The sequence below is a fragment of the Chiloscyllium plagiosum genome, unplaced genomic scaffold (assembly GCF_037043375.1).
Source record: "Chiloscyllium plagiosum isolate Xiang-an unplaced genomic scaffold, Cpla_swu_hap1 HiC_scaffold_1, whole genome shotgun sequence".
NCBI lineage: Eukaryota > Metazoa > Chordata > Chondrichthyes > Orectolobiformes > Hemiscylliidae > Chiloscyllium > Chiloscyllium plagiosum.
The window spans coordinates 162,098,841-162,120,267 of record NW_028270139.1 but is presented as its reverse complement, the minus strand read 5'-3'; the positions used below and the strand labels follow the sequence as shown (position 1 = coordinate 162,120,267).

General features: G+C 41.5%; 1 protein-coding gene across 2 annotated transcripts in view; it reads right to left on the bottom strand.

Moving 5' to 3' along the window:
- Positions 1 to 21,427, bottom strand: part of LOC122549998 (exocyst complex component 6B) — a 697,687-nt gene that overhangs the window by 104,302 nt on the left and 571,958 nt on the right. The gene's annotated exons all lie outside the window — the stretch shown is intronic.

The following is a 21,427-nucleotide window of genomic DNA, read 5'->3' as shown; positions in this document are numbered from 1 at the left end:
GGATCTTTTAAATTACACGCTTGTCACCTGATTTTATGAATGCTAATAAGAGAACATTAAAAGCTCCGATCTCCCCTTGCCACCCATAACCCCTCCCTGTTTACAGCTTGTTTTAAGATGAAAATCTGACTAGGAAGAAAACTGTTTGATGTAACTATTACATTTTCCGAAAGATCGGGAAATCTTAATGTGTGTGACAGTAAAGGTAACTGCAGCGAGCAAATACCCAGTTGGAAAACAAGAGTCAGCGATGATGAAACAAAAACAAAGGGGAATAGGAAGAAAGAATGTGGTGTTGATGGAGCAACAGAGAGGGAGAGTGTGTGAAAGAGAGAGAGAGAGAGAGAGAGAGAAAACACACAGGGACTGGGAAAAAGACTAGAGAGAATGTCCAAAATATTAAAGAGTTGTGGGAGATATCGGGTCTTCAGTATGACAACTGAGAGGAGGAGTGGGTGAGAAAATGCAGGGGAAAGGCACGAAGTACAGGCAGCACGCAATAAGAACCAGAGTTAAAACAGAAATAAAAAGAAATGAGGTGATTTTAGACCCAGACACTTGAGGTGGGGGCCAACAACTGACAGGCAATAGACACAGATGAAGAAAGTTTTAAAAAATGGGAGGGATAAGAAAAGAAAAAGACAACAATGCATACTTCAGTCACACCAACAGCTTTGTCAGTTTGACAGTTTGTTCTGTGTAATGTTAGAAATCTTTGGCAATTTTAAACTTGCAATTTTCTGCCATTGGCAATCTTACCTACAACTCTTAAGCTCCACATGCTGTCATTAAATTTATTTACTTCTATAGTGTCAGTATATTTATTTAATATTTGAAACAATCTGCTCAGTTGTCTTCTTCCCCTTCTTAGAGAGTTCAGAGGCAGTACATCATCATACTCACAGTCTTCTCAATTTCAATAAATCACTGAAGAATCGTCTTTACTCTACCTGAGAGGGGCTAAACATAACTGCTCACTGTATCAGTTGTGCTGAAGTCCGAAATAGTTGAATTATATATACCTCTGCCTGTCACTCTTATGTTTACCACACTATTCAATAAGATCGCTGCTGATCAGTTACATCAACCCCAATCCCCATCCCTTAATACACTTCGAGTCCAAAAATCTCTCACTTTCAGTCTTGAATATTGCCATCAACTGAGAATTCACAACTTAGTGGGATACACATATGTCAATGATGCCGAAGATTCACAATCTTCTTGACTAAGAAATTCTTACCTCATCTCAGACAAAGGTGAATGAAAATTTAAATTTGGATGGAGGTGAAAGAAACAGGGCTAAAAATGGAACAGCTATCTGTGAAAAAAGTATTTCTAGCTATATGGGCTTTGCTGGCATTTATTGCCCAGCCTATCTTCTCGTTGAGGAGGTGGTGGGTCATCTTTTTGACCTCTCGAGTCAGTGCGGTGAATGTCCCCAAAGGTACTGTTATATGGAAGCTGGCAGGTTGTTTCATAACTTTAACGATGGAGGAACATGAGGGGTTTATCTGTTGGGTCAGTTTATCCAATTCTTATTGGTGAGTGCTGTCTGCTTTTGTACTGCAATTTGGAAAGTAACATTAAAAACTACCATTCAATATGGCTATCCATTCCATGGCCTTATGTGGTTGGAATAAACAGCAGCTCTAAGGATGGAGCTTTCTGTGTATTGGTTCAATAGCTTGGATATCCACCTTCTACTGAATAAGGGATGCAGTTTTGGTTCAACCTTATCAAGCATGGCAGGGATTAGTAACATTAAAAGTAAGAGCATTATTGCATCTGCTGTTGTATGTAGCTTTTTGATGAGGTAAATGGTTTGATCCCTTTCCTTGCTTCATTTCTTATGGCTTAATGGATAGCAAAATCATCTATATCAGAAGCACTCCAGGGAACTATGCACGTAATGCAGGCTGAAACTTCAGTGCCCTACTGTCAACCGTGCCATGTTTCCCCAATGGAACATCAAACCAAGGAACATTCTGCCTTCTCAGATGACCATAAATGAATTCATGACACTGGTGCAAAGAAGAGGGGAGTTCTTGGGGGGTAGGGGGGTGTCCTGGGCAATACTTACTGCTCATTCTCTGCTCATTCCTGAGGAAGGGCCTGTGCCCGAAACGTCGAATCTCCTGTTCCCTGGATGCTGCCTGACCTGCTGTGCTGTTCCAGCAATAAAGTTTCAACTTTGATCTCCAGCATCTGCAGACCTCACTTTCTCCTCAATACTTACCAGTCAATTAACAAAATGAAAAACATATTTTCTGATCTTGCTGTGTGTAAGATCACCCTGTGCGCAAACTGGCTGTCTCATTTCCAAAAACAGAAAGTACTTCGTTGGTTGTGAAGGATGCCATATAAATGGAAATCATATCACTGTTTTATGTGAGATCACTCAAAATATTAAACAGATAATCAGCCCTTCTTGTCAATAAGAGCACAAATATTTGATCTGCATACAAAATTGAGAAGTAAACACACAATATAAGCTGACACTCCAATGTAGGACTGAAGGAGAACTGCACTGTCAAAGTTTCCATCTTTTAACTATATTGAGATGATGTTTTCCCACTCAACAAGCATTGGTGATACAGGCAGAATGAGCTGGGAATCTGTGGTACACTCAGAGTTTGAGTTAGGTTGGAAGCTGGTTGTTGCTATTTGGCGGTTGGGAGGTGACACGGAGAAGGCTGGGAAATGCAACCCAGGCAGAGAACCTAATTCCATCTCGTGTCACCTCAATGGAGTTCAATCCTCCACCCCATGAACGATTTTCTCCTATCAATTTTCCTTAATAATACAGCAACCTTCTGTCAGAATCCGAGTATTCTTTCAATTTGAACTAAGTGAAACAGCGTACACCTGAAATCCAAATACAAATAACAATATCTTCCATTTTTGAGCAAGTTTAGGATGAGCTGAAGGGAAGTGCCTGTGTTTGACCCAAGACCATTTAGTGGGCACAAGTCTCCCAATGCAGACTACCTTGTTTTGTGTTTTCATGTCTCTGAAACAATTTTAGAATTTGCACTGATGCCTTTAACCTTCCTTCTCCATCAGTTAAGCAGCAGGTACTGGGCAGCAATAAGACAATGAAGGTAATTCATTCCTACTGTACCAAGCCCAGAGGCCATTCTAGTTACGTTATACCTATATACCTTCCCTTTGTAATATATACATTAAAAAGATAATTTACAGATATGTGCCAAAGTGACTGATCTGTAGATATTCAACCATCACCACACTTTTCAGTTTTGTTCAGTCCAGTGACAGACGAAGCCACTGTCCTTCTAAGACTTGGAGGTGCCAGTGTTGGACTGGTGTGGACAAGGTTAAAAAAAAATCACACAACACCAAGTTATAATTCAATAACCTGATGTGTGATTTTTAGTGGGCGGCACGGTGGCACAGTGGTTAGCATTGCTGCCTCACAGCGCCAGAGACCCGGGTTCAATTCCCGACTCAGGCGACTGACTGTGTGGAGTTTGCACATTCTCCCCGTGTCTGCGTGGGTTTCCTCCGGGTGCTCCGGTTTCCTCCCACAGTCCAAAGATGTGCGGGTCAGGTGAATTGGCCATGCTAAATCGCCCGTAGTGTTAGGTTAAAGGGGTAAATGTAGGGGTATGGGTGGGTTGCGCTTCGGCGGGTCAGTGTGGACTTGTTGGGCCGAAGGGCCTGTTTCCACACTGTAAGTAAAGTAAGCTAATCTAATCTTAACATTGTCCTTCTATGTTGAATTAACACTCTTCGGAACAGCGCTCCGAAAGCTAGTGCTTCCAAATAAACCTTTCTAGATTAGATTAGTTACAGTGTGCAAACAGGCCCTTCGGCCCAACAAGTCCACATCGACCCTCTGAAGGGCAACCCAACCAGACCCATTCCCCTACATTTACCCCTTCACCTAACACTATGGGCAATTTAGCATGGCCAATTTACCTAACCTGCACGTTTTTGGACTGTGGGAGGAAACTGGAGCACCAGGAGGAAATCCACGCAGACACGGGGAGAATGTGCAAACTCCACACAGACAGTTGCCTGAGGCAGTGCTAACCACTGTGCCACTGTGCCACCACAAACCTGTTGCACTATAATTTGATGTTGTGTGATTTTAACTTTTCACTGAGATAGAGAGGGAGGATTGGAAAAAGGGGGAGGGAAAGGGGAAATGAAAAGAAAGGCGAGGGAAAACAGGAAGGGTGAAGAGGAAAAGATAAAGGAAGTGCAGATGATGGGTAGGGATAAGATATTGCAGAGAGAGAAAACAGAGATTAGCAATGTAGGAAAAGGAACTTAAGAGGAACACGAAAAACAGCAACAATAATACTGGTAGGTAAATTGACAGGGGAACAGACACAGATAGCTTGACTGCTATCTTCATAGAGTCATAGAGATGTAAAGCATGGAAACAGACCCTTCGGTCCAACCTGTCCATGCCAACCAGATATCCCAACCCAATCTAGTCCCACCTGCCAGCACCTGACCCATATCCCTCCAAACCCTTCCTATTCATATACCCATCCAAATGCCTCTTAAATGTTGCAATTGTACCAGCCTCCAACATTTCCTCTGGCAGTTCATTCCATACACGTACCACCCTCTGTGTGAAAAAGTTGCCCCGTAGGTCTCTTTTATATCTTTACCCTCTCATCCTAAACCCATGCCCTCTAGTTCTGGACACCCCGACCCCAGGGGAGTCACATGGATATTTACCCTATCCATGCCCCTCTATAAGGTCACCCTCAGCCTCCGACGCTCCAGGGAAAACAGCCTCAGCCTGTTCAGCCTCTCCCTATAGCTCAGGTCCTCCAACTCTGGCAACATCCTTGTAAATCTTTTCTGAACCCTTTCAAGTTTTACAACATCTTTTCAGACTCAGACAGAGAATGACAGAGCACAGGTCTGAGAAAGAAAGCAAGAATAGTCGCACACACTTAGCTCTGATGAGTCAAAGAGTGGATGTTTCTGTTAACCTTGAGTGTCTTGGTTCCTATATGATAGCCCTCTACTTGGTAAGATACTGGAGTGCATGGAACTAACCCTCTCCTTGAAACAGTGCCTTTGGAAGGAGGATAGGGGAGTTTATTCTCAATGGGGATGTCTCTGACTGATCAGCCCTTGAATTACAATTTTATTCAGGAAGAAGAAAACAATAAAACCTATAAAAATATAAAGCATGGGATTCAGGATTCTGTAAAGGCTTTGAGCCCCAAAATACTTTCCTTAGTTTGGCTGATCTCAGTGGCACTAATTGACTCCCCCAACTCCAATATTTTTCAGATATATGATGATTTTTTTTCATTTCCATTTAACTCAAAATCCTTGCTCAGTAATCAACTCATACCTCAAATACACTTTAATGACAAGAGTTGACTCATCTCTTCTTAATCTCAATTTAGATATTTTTGCATTGATGTTTAAATTCTGTATCATGGACCTATTGCATCTATCCACCTTAATCTTGAAAACTTTAAACTGGCCACTGTCAAGTCTCTTTTCAAAGTAAATAAACTCAACGGCACACAAAAAGATTGTTTGACTCAACTGGGCAGTATTACTGCTCCATACAAGTCTACTCGTATCTCACTTCATCTCGGTACCCTGTGAATTGTCATCGGTACCCTGTGAAGTATGACCTTCCAACGGTTAATCAACCCATTGCAACAAATGATAATATTAGAACATAGAAGCTTTCCTCATTACTTGCTGAAACTTCAAACTAATGTTTTGTGATTCATGCACAAGGACACCCAGTTCCCTCTGAATTTCAAAGCTCTGCAATCCCTCACCATTTAGATAATATAGCTATTCGTTATTCATCCTGACAAAACAGATAATTTTATATTTTCCTATAATCATACTGCATTTTCCACATCTTTGACCACTAATGTAACCATCTGTATACTTTTGTAGCCTCAAGTGACCTCTACACCTTACATTCCTGCCTATCTTTGCGTCATCTGCAAATTGGCAACCATACCTTCCACCGCTTCATCCAAATCCTGTGCATAAATTGGAAACAGTTGAGACCCCAGCATCGATACCTGTGGCCCATCCACTTGTTACATTTTGCTAAACTGAAAAAGACCCTTAGGCTGTGCTTCTTGTTAGCCAGCCAATTTTCTAGCTATGCCAATTTGCTACTCCCTATATCATGAGATTTTATTTTTCTGAATAACCTTTCACCTTGCACCTATTAAATGCCTTCTGAAAATCTAAATATATCTACTGATTCAGTTGTCCACAACTCATGTTACCTTCTCAGAAAGTTCCAAAAGATTGGTCAAATATAATTTCCCTTTCACAAAACATTGGTGACTGTGCTTGATTACCTTGAACTTACCCAAGTGCCCAGAATAATTTCTTTAATAATACTTCCAGCATTTTCCATTGAACAGACATTAAGCTAACTGGACTGTAGTTTCTGCTTTTTGTCCCCATCACATTTTAAATAAAGGCATTACATTCACCAGCTTCCATTCTAATGGAATTGTTCCTGAAACATGAGAACTTTGAAAATTTAAAACTCGCGCATCAACTAACTCACAAAGTATTTATTTTAAGATCCTAGGATGAAGGCCATCAGGACTCAGACACTTATGAAAGTAATTGCATAAATATCCTCCATTGGTGTGGGGCAGTATCAGAAAAGTGGAGAATTATAACTGTTACATCTTTGTTCAAACAAATTACAGGAATTTGCCAGTTAACCTCAATGGCGGGAAAATATTCAGAACTGCTAATTAGGGATAATATTAACAGACATTTGAATAAGTATGAACAAACAACAGCTATCATGGTTTTGTTAAAGACAAATTGTATTTAACTAAGGCGATTGAGCTTTTTAAAGTGGGAATAGTGAGTTAAAGAGGATAATGAAGTTGATGTGTTGAATGTAGAATTCCAAAAGGCATTTGATAAAAAAAACATAATAACAGGCCAGCCAGCAATGTGGAATAAAAAGAATAGCAGCAGCATCGATACAAGTTTCGATGGGCAATAGGAAACAGAGACTAGAGGTGAATGGTACCCAGCAGAGTTCTTCAGGATTCAGTAATAGGTAATGCTCTCCAGCATTGACTTCTGAAGTTACTGCTATGCACAGATGAGAAAAGATTAAGGGGAAACGTAGGTACTAAGATTTATAAGAAGATTTTCAGAAGGCATTTGATAGGTGATTTATATTCAATCTTCAGTCTGTGGACTGCTGCTGTTCGTGGGTGGCGGCTTGAGGGAGAACTGGAGATGGGCAATAAATGCTGGCCAGCCAGCAATGCCCACGTCCCACAAGTGAATAAAATAAATTTTCATAACTTAGACTTTTAGTACAGGGAGTGGGAATATAGGGCAGAATTTAAAATTTATAAGCTCGAAGGACTTATGGGGGGGGGGGGGGCAGTGATAGATTTCAACAGGACATGGTCAGATTGGAAGAATGGGTAATCAAGTAGCAAATGAAAGTTACTCCGGATAAGTGTGAAGTGTTACATTTTAGTCAGAAGAACTGGTACGACAATAGAAAATGAAGAATGCAATTCTGTATAGAAATTCGGGAATACATCACATGAATGACTGAAGTTGGAAGAACGAGTTGAAAGAACATTTAAAAGGGACTCAGGACCTTGAATTACATAAATAAGAGCACAGGTTGGATTTTATGGGATGCCACAGTCCTGCCCCTCAATATCCCCAACCCTAAACCACTCACAATCCTGATGCTGCTTGACAGTAATTTACTGGTGAGGGCAGTGTTTCTTATTTTAAGACAATAGTTCTGTCCGTTTCTTGAAGGAGATCCCATCTTGCATAGACCAATTGGACAATCTGCCAGGTGGGAGCAGTGACCACTGCTGGAACCACAGGGCAGAACTACTACATTGAGAGGTCCGTTACAAGAAAGAAGGAAATCTTTTATTTATGCGACACCTTTCACAACCTTGGGAACAAAGTGCTTCATAGCCAATGAAGCATTTTCATTGTGTTGTCACTGTTATAATGTAGGAAACACCACAGCCTAATGTCCTCTACAGAAGCAAGTTGCTGTTCTTATGTGGTTTGGTCTACATATGACTCCAGGCTGACAGCAATATGGTTGCAATTGCAATGGGCCAGCTACGGTCACATCCCAAGAATGAATAATTTAAAAAGCCAATTTGCACACAGCAAGCTTCCTCAAACGGCAGTGACATAATGAGTCAAAAAGTGTGGTGGTGGAAAAGCACAGCTGGTCAGGCAGCATCCGAGGAGCAGGAGAGTTGAATTTTCAAGTATAAGCTCTTCATTAGGAATGTCTTTCCAAACAGCACCCTGGGAACTTTTACTCTGCGGTCAGGTGATTTAGTATCTCATCTCAAAAGACTGCACCTCTTGACTGTTCAGCATCCTCTCAGTAATACACTGTCAGTGTGGATTCTCTGCTCAGATCTCTGGAGTGGGACTTGAACATTGGACCTTCTGACTGGGAAGTCTAAATGTTGCTAAGTTAGCCACTTTTTTTTATTAACTCATGGGATATGGGCAACACTGGCTGGGCCAGCATTTATTCCCTGTCCCCTAGTTGCCCTTGTGAAGGTGGTGGTAAGCTATCTTCTTGAATCACTCCATATGCTATAGGTTGACCCACAATACTGTTAAGGAGGGATTTCCAGGATAGTGACAAAACAACAGTGAAGGAACAGTAATTTTTTCCAAGTCAGGATGGTGAGTGGCTTGGAGGAGAGCTTGAAGATGGTGGTGTTCCATTGTATCTGCTGCCTTGTCCTTCGTGATGGAAGTGTAGTGGAGGTGCAGTGGACAGTGAAGAAGGTTACCTCAGAGTACAACGGGATCTTGATCAGATGGGCCAATGGGCCGATGAGTGCCAGATGGAGTTTAATTTAGATAAATGCAAGGGACTGCATTTTAGCAAGGCAAATCAGTGCAGGACTTATACAATGGCAAAGTCCTGGGGAGTGTTGCTGAACAAAGAGACTTTGGAGTGTAAGTTCATAGTTCCTTGAAAGTTGAGTCGCAGGTAGTTAGGACAGTGAAGAAGGCGTTTTGTATACTTGCCTTTATTGGTCAGTGCATTGAGTATAGGAGTTGGGAGGTCATGTTGCGGCTGTACAGGACATTGATTAGATCAAGCTGGAAATTTTTGTTGCAAACGTTTTGTCCCCTGTCTAGGTGACATCCTCAGTGCTTGGGAGCCTCCTGTGAAGCGCTTCACAGGAGGCTCCCAAGCACTGAGGATGTCACCTAGACAGGGGACGAAACGTTTGCAACAAAAATTTCCAGCTCGGCGAACAGAACCACAACAACGAGCACTCGAGCTACAAATCTTCACCCAAACTTTGAATTGATTAGACCACTCTACAGTGTGCAATTCCGATCTGCCTGCTATAGGAATGATGTTGTGAAATTTGGAAGGGTTTCAGAAAAGATTTACAAGGATGTTGCAAGGGTTGGAGGGTTTGTGCTACAGGGAGAGGCTGAATAAGCTAGGGGCTCATTTGCTCTGGAGCATCAGAGATTTAGGGGTGACTTTTTACAGTTACGTGAAATCATGAGGAGCATGGATAGGGTGAATATCCAAGGTCCGGGATGGGGGAGTCCAAAACTAGAGGGCATTGGTTTAAGGTGAGAGAAGAAAGATTGAGAAGGGACTTAAAGGGCAACTTTTCGCACAGAGCGTGGTGCGTGTATGGAACGAGATGCCAGAAGAAGTGGTGGAGTCTGGTACAATTACAACATTTAAAAGGTATCTGGATGGGTATATGAATAGGAAGGGTTAAGGGGGATATGGGCCAAGTGGCAAATGGGACTAGATTAATTTAGGATATCTGGTTGGCATGGACGAGTTGAACCAAAGGTCTGTTTTTGTGTGTACATCTCTATGACTCTAAGTGTTCATAGGTTTGGAGGGTGCTGTCTGAGGACCTTTGGTGAACTTCTGCAATGTCACAGTATACTTGTAATACAAAGAAAGAGTGAGACATGAGAAAACACTGAACTGTCCCAGTTGGTGTAGGGAATCAAAATTGGTTGACGATAGAATGACTTAACAGTTAAAGGTTAGGCACAGGAAGTAAATCATTGGTGTTAGCTTGGCAGGAGAAAGTATGTTGATTGTAGATCTGCATGAAAGTATAAGGGAGGAAGCAGAGCCAACACACAGTATGGTGGAGGTGAAACAAACACAGAGAATGCTCAGCAGGTCAGCAACATCTGCAAAGAAATGAAATCAGGGTTAATGTTTTGATGCTGGTATGAGTGTTCTTCAGACCAGGAGAAGATGTATGGATACAACAAGTGCTTTCAGGAGGGGAAAGGCTTGTTGCAAGAAAAGGAAATCGTAAAGATAAAATTTGAGGGCTTTTCTTTTCTGGTGTAAGAGTTGTTGAAACACCAAAGATTTGCTTTGCATCTTGCCCACATTGTAGAACAGTGATCCTCATTCGGCTGTTGGGCTTGTGTTTTTCAAATGGATTAGAAACAGCAGTAGTGCTTCCTAAGTGACTCATTCTCTCTTTTTTTTATTCACTACCAATCAGTACCAGATTTACATTCGATACATTGCCATGACTAGCCTTCCACAGGCTTATTTGCCAAACTAATGATTCCCTATTTAGTCTAACCCTGGAGGATAAAGGATAAGTAATTGCAGTCTTAAGAGCCCCGGATAGTTCCAAATGGAGCTTGTTACCCAAGTACGATAAACTGAACAGTGATTTTTCATGAGTTTCTGGTGAGTTTATAGAACTAAGGAGACTTAATAACCATTAGGAGGATATTTATCTCAATACAAGGACCAGCTGTCTGGAATACAGATAGCAGGAGCTCTCTTTTTTCTCATTAAAGTCAATCTTCCTAATTTGTGCCTGTCCTGAACAGGTTGAAATTTATCAAAATGCTTTAAAAACTGCAGTAGATGCTGACACACAAGTTTTAGGAAAGGAAGTGGGGGAAAGGGAGAACTATTACTTTTTTCACTGAACACAGGAGAGCAAAATCACAAAAAAACCCTTATTAATTCTGCAACTAATGCTCCCCATTACATCATAAACACAACCCCAACAAAAGGGTATTTTACTCGAGAACGAAGCCACTTTGTGTGAGTGTCCCCATTCTTAGCTTCCAAACACTAGGGATGACAGTGAAAAATAGCAGGGTTAAGGCACCGCGATCAATCTCAATTACAGTGACTGTAATGTGAACGGAGTCTCTCTGGGCGGGAGAGGTCACCTGCCCTTGGTGCTCAGGTTAGGAGGCACCTGCTATTCAGTGTCTGCAAACCCTGCCATTCTCAAGGCTTCTGTCTTATTTCTCTCACACAACCTCTCCCCCGAAACCACCCCTAACCCTTCTCCAAAAACAGGGTCGGGTTCTCTCTCTCTCTATTCATACTTCGGACACAATAATTCAAGACATTCCAAATCAACAGTGCATTAGCTTTTCATCTCTTCAGCTCTCTCTTTTTCGCCTGCCCTGTTGCAATGCAGCAGACAGCCAATGCAATGCTGAGCCGCTGCGCTGTGAGCCTTACTGAGAGCCGCAAACTATGCCCAACCTGACGGTTTAAGGGTAGAGGCACTATTTGTAAACTACTTTAACTCCAATTTACAAATTAGGAAGGTGCAGTGACCATGCACTAAGCTACTGGTATAGCCCATGGCATCAAGGAGCTCGAGGGGGAAGAGGCAGAAGTGGAAAGAGAAAGTGAGATAGGGCTGGGTTGGTTTTTCTTTCAAAAGAGTTAGAAATAGATAAATAGAAGGTTTGCATTTATTTTGCACCCTTCATGCTCTCAGGACATTCCAGAGTGCTTTAGAATCATTTAAAATGCAGTAATTGTTGTAATGCAGGAAATGTGGCAGCCAATTCGCTGCACTGCAAGTTTGCAAAAACAGCAATATGATAAATAATGACATTATCTCTTTTTGCCATTGGTGTAAATTAGAGTCATAGAGTCATTGAGCTATACAACAAGGAAACAGGCCCTTCAGTCCAACTTGTCCATGCTGACCAAATATCCTTAACTAATCTCGTCCCATATGCCAGCATTTGGCCCATATCCCTCTAACCCATCCCAATCATGTACATCCAGATACCTTTAAATGTTGTAATTCTACCAGCCTCCACCACTTCCTCTGGCAACTGATTCTACACACACACACCACCTTCTGCGAGAAAAAGTTGCTCCTTAGGTCCCTTTTAAATCTTTTCCTTCTCAATTCTGAACTCCTCCACCCTGGTGAAAAGACTTGGCTATTCACCCTATCCATACCCCTCATGACTTTATAAACCTTTATAACATCTCCCTCAGCCTCCGATGCTAGCCCCAGCCTATTCAGCCTCTCCCTATAGTTCAAATCCTCAACCTTGGCCTCATCCTTGTAAATCTTTTCTGAACCCTTTCAAAGGCCAATCTTCCATCTATGGAATCCATTTACCAGGCCCGCTGTCAAGGAAAGGCTGCCAGCAGTCCCAAAGATTCATTCCACCCTGGTAATATTTTTCTACAACCTCTACCATCGGGGAGAAGGTACAGAAGCCTGAACACATACACCGGCCGGTTTTGAAACAGTTTTTACCCTACTGTTAGAATACTGAATGGACTCACAAACTCTTAACATTGGCCTGAACCTGTGTTTTTGTTTTTGCCACTGTTTACCCTATTAGTTACTTATCTATGCTACTTAACTCTGTGATCTGCCTGTATTGCTCACAAAACAAAGCTTTTGTGACAATAAATTCAATTCAATTCAATTTTCACAACATCCTTCCCGTAGCAGCAAGACCAGAATTGTATGCAGTATTCCAAAAGTAGCCTAACCAATGTTCTGCACAGTCGCAACTTGACCTCCCAACTTCCACACTCAATGCACTGATCAATAAAACCAAGCGTATCAAATGCCCTCTCCACTACCATCTCTACCTGCAACTTTACTTTCAAGGAATTAAGGCACAAGTTAATAGCTTGGATGACAGAGTAGTGGTAGTGTCAACAGATTAGGCCGAGGCTGAAACTCTGAAGAACACAGGTTCAAATTCCACCACAAATACTGATAGAATTTATATTCAATTAATAAACCTGGAATTAAAACACTGATCTGATGGTGACTGGAGAACTAGCCAGAACTGGCTCAAAGGTAGAAGACAGGGGGTGGTTGTGGAGGGTTGTTTTTCAGACTGGAGGCCTGTGACCAGTGGAATGTCACAAGAATCGGTGCTGGGCCCTCTACTTTTTGTCATTTACATAAATGATTTGGATGCGAGCATAAGAGGTACTGTTAGTAAGTTTGCAGATGACACCAAAATTGGAGATGTAGTGGACAGCGAAGAGGGTTATCTCCAATTACAACAGGATCTTGATCAGATGGGCCAATGGGCTGAGAAGTAGCAGATGGAGTTTAATTCAGATAAATGCAAGGTGCTGCATTTTGGGAAAGCAAATCTTAGCAGTATTTATACACTTCATGGTAAGGTCCTAGGGAGTGTTGCTGAACAAAGAGACCTTGGAGTGCAGGTTCATAGCTCCTTGAAGGTGGAGTCGCAGGTAGATAAGATAATGAAGAAGGTGTTTGGTATGCTTTCCTTTATTGGTCAGAGTATTGAGTACAGGAGTTGGGAGGTCATGTTGCGGCTATACAGGACATTGGTTAGGCCATGTTGGAATATTGCATGCAATTCTGGTCTCCTTCCTATGGGAAAGATGTTGTGAAACTTGAAATGGTTCAGAAAAGATTTATAAGGATATTGCCAGAGTTGGAGGATTTGAGCTATCGGGAGAGGCTGAACAGGCTCGGGCTGCTTTCCTTGGAAAGTCGGAGGCTGAGGGGTGACCTTATAGAGGTTTACAGAATTATGAAGGGCATGGATAGGGTAAATAGACAAAGTCTTTTCCCTGAGGTCGGGAAGTCCAGAACTAGAGGGTTTAGGGTGAGAGGGGAAAGACATAAAAGAGACTTAAGGGGCAACTTTTTCATGCAGAGGGTGGTACGTGTATGGAATGAGCTGCCAGAGGATGTGGTGGAGGCTGGTACAATTGCAACATTTAAGAGGCATTTGGATGGGTATATGAATAGGAAGGGTTTGGAGGGATATGGGCCAGGTGCTGGCAGGTGGGACTAGATTGTGTTGGAATATCTGGTCACCATGGACGGGTTGGACCAAAGGATCTGTTTCCATGCTGTAATCTCTATGACTCAATAAGTCGGGTGAGGTACGTGAGAGGGAGGTTTGATGTGTTACAACTCAATTCAGTGTTAATCTGGAATCAAAATATTTTACAGCTATAGTGTACAATCCATCCTCAGACAATTTATTTTAGCATTAGCAATTCCAAAATCAGGACTAAAGCGTGTGCAAAGTCATGGCCTCATTCTGTTTGGGAGCAGTGTTGAAGAATTCCTAAAAGTGAATCCTCAAGTAAGACAGTGTGAAAAACAAACGTCCATTAAGAATAAGCAGAGGCAGGCTTTAAGAAATTGAATTTAATAAAAAAATTCATGGGTTGTTAATTATGCTTATTTATTATGTTTATGATTATATTTATTGCCACGGCTAAGCCGGCATTCTTTGTCCATCCTCAATTGCCTTTGAGAAGTTTGCAGTGAGCTATCTTCTTCAACTGGTGCAGTCCATGTGCTGTAGGTACACACACAGTGCTGTTAAGGAAGAGAGTTCACGGATTTTGACTAAGCAATTATGATGGAACAATGAGGAATATATGTTAGGATGGTGTGTGGCTCAGAAAGGAACAGGGTTGTGGGTTTAGGTGGTAACGAGTCCTGGTAAGTTGCTACAGTGCATCTGTACTACATACATCTGTGATACTTACTGTACTCACAGTACGTCAGTGGTGGAGGGACAGAATTCTTAATGCAGTGGGGATGGAGCTATAATCTAATGGGCTGTTTTGTCCACGATGGTGTCAAGCTTCTGACTGGAGCGGCACTTATTTGGGTAAATGGGCAGTATTCCAGCACACTCTTGACTTGTGCCATGTAGACAGTGGTCAGGCTTTGGGGAGTGAGGAGGTGAGTTCATCATTGCAGAACTTCCAGCCTTTGACCTGCTCTTGTAGCCACACGGCTTGTGCAGCCTCTGGTCAACGGTAACCACTAGAATGTTAATAAGATTGGAATCGGTAATGTAGTGCCATTGAATGTTAAGGGATGATGTTTAGATTCTGCCTTGATGGAGATGACTATTAGCTGCTACGTGTATGCATGAATGCCACTCGCCACTTAACAGCCCAGGCCTAAATGCTGTTGAGATCTTGCTGCATATACACACACAAACTCTTTTAATTCCACATGTTGGCTCTAATGTTCTTTTGGGAGTTTACTAGTGCAGTTGGTGAGGTTTTAAATTCATTTGACAGAGGGTTGGGGTTTGGAGTAGAGGTACAGCAGAGGTGATGTAGAAGGACAAAGTCAAGCTGAAAAGCTGTGGGAATCTAGTCTGGAATCAGCTACTTGCTGGAAAATCCACATCAGAGCAATGGAAGACATTCAAAAAGGCACTTGTGAAAGTGCAGGGTCAAAGGGGAATGGTGGTACCAACAAATACTGAGAACCCCACATATCAAGAATATAATAGCATATACATAAAGGATTGGATAAAGAAAACAAAGGAAGCTTATGGCAGATACCAGGGGCTCAAAACAGCAGATGTCCTACAGGAGTATAGAAAGTGCAGGGTGTTACTTAGAAATCAAAGTGATGAAGAAAGGACATGAAAATCATTGTTGGTAACACTAAGGAAAATTGAAAGGCATTTTAAAAGTCAATGAGGGGCAAGAAAATAACCATGTAAAGAGTAGGGCCCATTAAGGACCAAAGAAGCAAGAGATGTAGCTGAGCTTTTAAATGAGTACTTTACATCTGTATTCACAATAAAGATGGACAGTGGTAGTTCAGATATAAGGGAGGGGAAATGTGATATATTTGAACGAATTAGCTTTGAGAGAGAGAGAGAAAGTATTAACAGTTCTAGCTGGCTTGAAAGTGGATAAATCCCCAGGCCCCAGACAAGATAATCAAATTTTAGAATCATACAGTACAATAGAGGCCCTTCAAGTCTGTACCACCAAAGATACACGACAATCTGTGCTCGTTTCATTATCCCACACTAGGCCCATAGCCTTGATGTATTCCAGGCTATTGTAGAAGGCAAGGGAGGAGATTGCACAGGCTCTGTTGTTAATTTTCAGATTTTGTCTGGCCACAGGAAGGGTGTCAGAGGCCTCATAGACAGCTGATACAGTACCATTATTCAATAATGGTGTTAAGGATAAACCAGGAAATTTCAGACCAGTGGGTTCAACATCTGTGGTAGGGAAATCTTTGGAAATCATTCTGAAACAGAATTAATCTCCACTTGGAGAGGCAAGAATAGTCTGCAAAGCTTTGTTGGCAGGAAATTATGACTAACAAATTTGTTTGAAATTTTCAAAGTGATGACCAGGTGTGTAGATGAGGATAGTACAGTTGATGTAGTCTGTGTGGACTTCAGTAAGGCGTTTGACAAGGTCTCGCATGGCAGACTGGTTAAGAAGCTAAGAGTCCATGGGATCCAGGGCAATTTGGCTAACTGGGTCCAAAGTTTGCTTAGTGGCAGAAGCCAGAGGGTGATGGTTAAACTCAAAACCAGTGTCCAGTGGCAGGGTTCTACGATGGGTCCCTTGCTGTTTGTATGTATACTAATAACTGAAACAAGAATGTAGGAGGCATGATCACTAAGTTCATAAATTACATGAAAATTGGTGGTGTGGTAAATAGTGAGGAGGAAAGCTTTAAACTAGAGGATGAAACAAACGGGCTGAACAGTGGCAAACAGAATTTAATCCTGAAAAGTGTGAAGTGATATGTTTTGAGAGAGCTAACAAGGGAGTACATGTTGAATGATTGGGGACCCTAGGAAGTACAGCCGATCAGAGTGACTTTGAAGGCAACAGTATGGGTAGATAATATGATTAAGGCAGCATTTATGATATTTGTCTTTACTGAGTACAAAAGCAAGGAGGTTTTATAACATTAGTTAGGCCACAGATGGAGTACTGTGTCACCACATTATAGAAAGGATGTGATTGCACTGGAGAGTGTGCAGTGGAGATTGACCAGTTTGTTGTCTGGGCTGGTGTAATTCTGTTATGAAGAGAGACTAGTAAGGCTGGGGTTGTTATCCTTAGGGTAGTGAAGATGAAGATGTGACCTGATTGAGGTGTACAAAGTTTTAAGAGGCACAGACAAGGTAGATAGGGGGTAACATTTCCCATTAGTAGAGGGAAAAATAACCAAGGCGCACAAGTTTAAGGTAGGAGGCAGGAGGTTTAGACAGAATTTGAGGAAATACTTTTCATCCAGAGAATGGGTATCTAGAACTCACTGCTTAAAAGAGTAGTCGAGACAGGAACGCTCAAGACAGCTAACTAATACTTAGATGAAAAGCTTTAGCACACAAGAGTACAGACCAGGTACAGGAAAAAAGGATTTGAATAGAAAGATGCTTGATGATTGATGGTGACATGAGGGGACGAAGGGCCTTGTTCTGTGCTGTAAAACCTCTATGGCTCTTTGTATAGTAAGTGAATTCAAATCCCTACAGCTCCCTTAGTAGGATTTGAATCTGTGTTCCCTGCACATTGGACTGGGCCTGTGTTTTGCGATACAATGACATGGTCATTATGCATGGTCTCTGCATAGATATTTATGTAGTATATGCTTCACAGGAATAAATTGTAGGCAATAGTTTAGAGTGCAGAGGCATGTGCAGGGGCTGTGGAAAGAAATTGAATGGTTGGGTCAAATTCCTTACTTGAGAAATGGGTAAGTGGCTGTGGAAGGGGGATTAAATTTGTAGGAAGATGGAGTGGGGAGCTATGGTTAAACCTATGAAAGGGTTGGTTAAATGAAATCTATAGAAAAAAAATCATATGATAGGCTGAACAGCCTTTTCTTCAATGTTCTGCTGTGCTCTATTGGAAGCAGATGTTAATGAAAATCTTTCATAGGATTGGGGAAAGGAGTGGTGCAAAAGATGGGAAGTTGCAAATGCTATAATAAAGGACCTGAAAATTGAAAATATTATTACAATCTTTGGAAAAGGTCAGAGGTACAATGTTGGGAATTATAGGCCTCTTTCCCTTGACATCTAAGAAGGGAAGCACAGTTGTGTATTATAAAGGAAGCAATTCAAGTCCATTAAACAGCAGTAAGGCTATAAATCCTGGCCACCATGGCTTCATAAGAGGTGAGCTATGTCTAACAAGTTAAGCAGAGCTCTGAGGATATAACAGAATTGGTAGATGATGGTAATTAATATGGCTGAAAGCATTTCATTAAATTCTTTGCAAAAGACTTGTGGTTAAAATGAAAGCTCATGGGAGAAGAAAACTGGGTCATAAATTGGAAGAGTGGTGATCAGTGATCATGTTTAAGAAATGGTCTGGCAACCTTTCTTCAGTTCTAATTGAAGGATACAGGCTATGACTAATTCTATTCTAAATTTTGCTCTAAATTTTGCCTTGTAAGTTCCAAAAGCATTAAGCATCCTAAACGGTTTCTTCTATTCATTTTCAGGATGTGAGCGTTGTTGCAAAGTTTGACATGCATTGCCATTGAGAAAGTGCTTGTCAGCTGCCTTCCTGAATGGCTGCAACTCATGACATCCACAATGCTGTCAGGGAAAGATTTCCATGACCAAAACAGAAGTTGCTGGAAAAAGCTCAGTAGGTCTGAGCATCTCAAGAGAAATCAGAGTTGACGTTTCCGGTCCAGTGACCCTTCCTCAGAATCCTTCCGTTAACTCTAATTCTTCGCAGATACTGCCTGGCCTGCTGAACTTTTCCAGCAACTTCTGTTTTTGTTTCTGAGTTACAATATCTGCAGTTCTTTTGATTTTTTAAAGAAGTTTTCCATGACATTATCCTAGTGAAAATGAAGGAATAGTGATTTATTTTCAAGATGGGATAGTGCTTGATTTGCAGGGGAACTCTCAGGCAATGCTTTCCCTATGTGCTGTACTCATTCTTCTTCCTCTGTCTCACTTTAACTTTGTTAAAAAGCTAACAAATTTCATACTTCATATAACATTTTATAAATTCCTACTTTGGAAATAGAACCAGTCTGACTGAAGATTAGGATGCAGACAGACTCTAACCTCACACCTTTAACGCACTATCTGAGCTGAGATTTTTTTTCTGAAAACCTTAAGTTATCTCGAGAATGTGACTTAAAAGAAATCCTGGGATTTACATATTAATGAACCGAAACCTGCAACCCATTCTAAAAGATGAAAGACTTAACAGCAATCTAGGTTTGTTCGATATATCATTTCAGTTGTATGACCCTGTAATCTTTTGCTATAAATTCTGTGTCTTATGATCCTGCTCCACAGCTACCCGACGAAGGAGCAGCGCTCCGAAAGCTAATGCCTCCGAATAAACCTGTTGGACAATAACCTGGTGTTGTGTGATTTTTAACTTTGCCCACCCCAGTCCAACAACGGCACCTCCAAATCATCACTTGTTCTTCCCCAGGGTTTTCTCACATCCCTTGGCCTCCCCTTCCTCTATAGACCTCAAAACCAAAGGCTGCTCATTTCAGTTTTGTTGGTTTCATCTTCCCTTCAATTTCTTTCAATCTTTGGCAATTGCAGCACAATTACCAACTATGTTTCTTAATAAATGGGAAACAAAACAGCTATCAGGAGCAGAGTGCTACAAGAATTGTGCTTAGGAACTCCCTTCACTCCTGTTAAATCATGTAGCATTCGTGACAGGATATCTCCAGATGGGGACTGCACCTTCGAAAAGCTAAAGAACTTAACCATGAGGAGTGATATCAGAAACATGTTTATACGTCATGAATAATGGAAGTTTGGAACTCTCTCTCTCTCCTAAGGCTGTCATACTGATGAGACGTCATACAATGAGGTGTCAAAAGCTGGACTGATGAATCACAAAAGTCAGACTATGCAGAAAAAATCTAACATAATAGACATGGGATAAAAATAAGTTGATACTAAAATCTGATTTTGGAATTAGATGATTGGCTACTTATTCATAATGTTGCTCTTTTTTATTTTATTCACTTGTGGTTGCTGGTTGGCAAGCTTGACCCTAGTTGCCCCTAAGATGATGGTGGTGAGCTGTTTCTTGATCAGTTCATTTGCTGTAGATTGATCCACAATGCCTTTTGGGAGATAATTCCAAGATTTTGACCCAGTATTAGTGAAGGAACAGCAATATGTTTTAAGTCAGAATGGTGAGAGGCTTGGAGGAGAACTTGCAGGTGATGGTGTTCCCTTGAACTTGCGACCATTGTCCTTCTAGATGGAATTGGTCATGGTTTTGGAAGATACTGTCTTTTGCTGAATTTCTGCAGTGCATGTGTAGACAGTATACACTGCTACACTGAGTGTTGGGGTGAAGGGAGTGGATGCCTGTGGGTGTGATGTCAATCAAGTAGGCTGTTTTGTCCTGGATAGTGTCAAACTTGGAGTTGCACTCATCCAGGCAAGTGGGGAATATTTCATCACATTCCTGACTTGTGTCTTGTAGATGGTGGACAGGGTTTAGGGATGTAGGTGAGCTATTTGCCGTAGTGTTGTCAGCTTCTGAGCTGCTTTGGTAGCTACTGTATTTATATGGCTAATCCAGATGAGTTTCTAGTTAATGGTAACCTCCAGTATGTTGATAATGGGGGATTCAGGGATGTTAAATTACTATTAATGTTCCAGAGACCTGGAAAAATACTTTGGTGACACAAGTTCAAATCCAACCACAGAAGGTGGAGAAATTTAAATTCAATTAATTAACAATTAAATCTGATATATAAAGCTGGTCTCATTCATGATCATAATCCAGCCAACCTTACCTGATCTGGCCTACATGTGATGACACATGACCACCAATCTAGCTGACTCTTAACCATTCTTGACATAGTCTAACAAGCTATGAAGTAAAAAAAATCATGTCTCTTTACTAACAGCTCCTGAACATGAGTATAAAGAACTATGTCATGATGGTCAAGAGTGTGGTGCATCATTCCTGAATGACATCATTCCTGATGAAGGGCTTATGCCCAAAACATTGATTCTGCTGCTCTTTGAATGCTGCCTGACCTCCTGTTCTTTTCCAGAACCACACTCTCGACTCTTATCTCAGCATCTACAGTCCTCACTTTCTCTATGTCATGATGGTGTCAGAATGAAATGGAACTAGGACCTCCACATTTAGAATCTCAGACAGCATCTGCCTGCTCTCTCTGGTGAAAGGTATTAACAGACCCACTAGACAATTTCCGGTAGCCAGATATTACAAGCTCAACTGGGTTGACACAATTGTTAACAATGAGGAAATTAGATTAGATTCCCTACAGTGTGGAGACAGCCCTTCAACCCAACAAGTCCACACCAACCCTCCAAAGAGTAACTCACC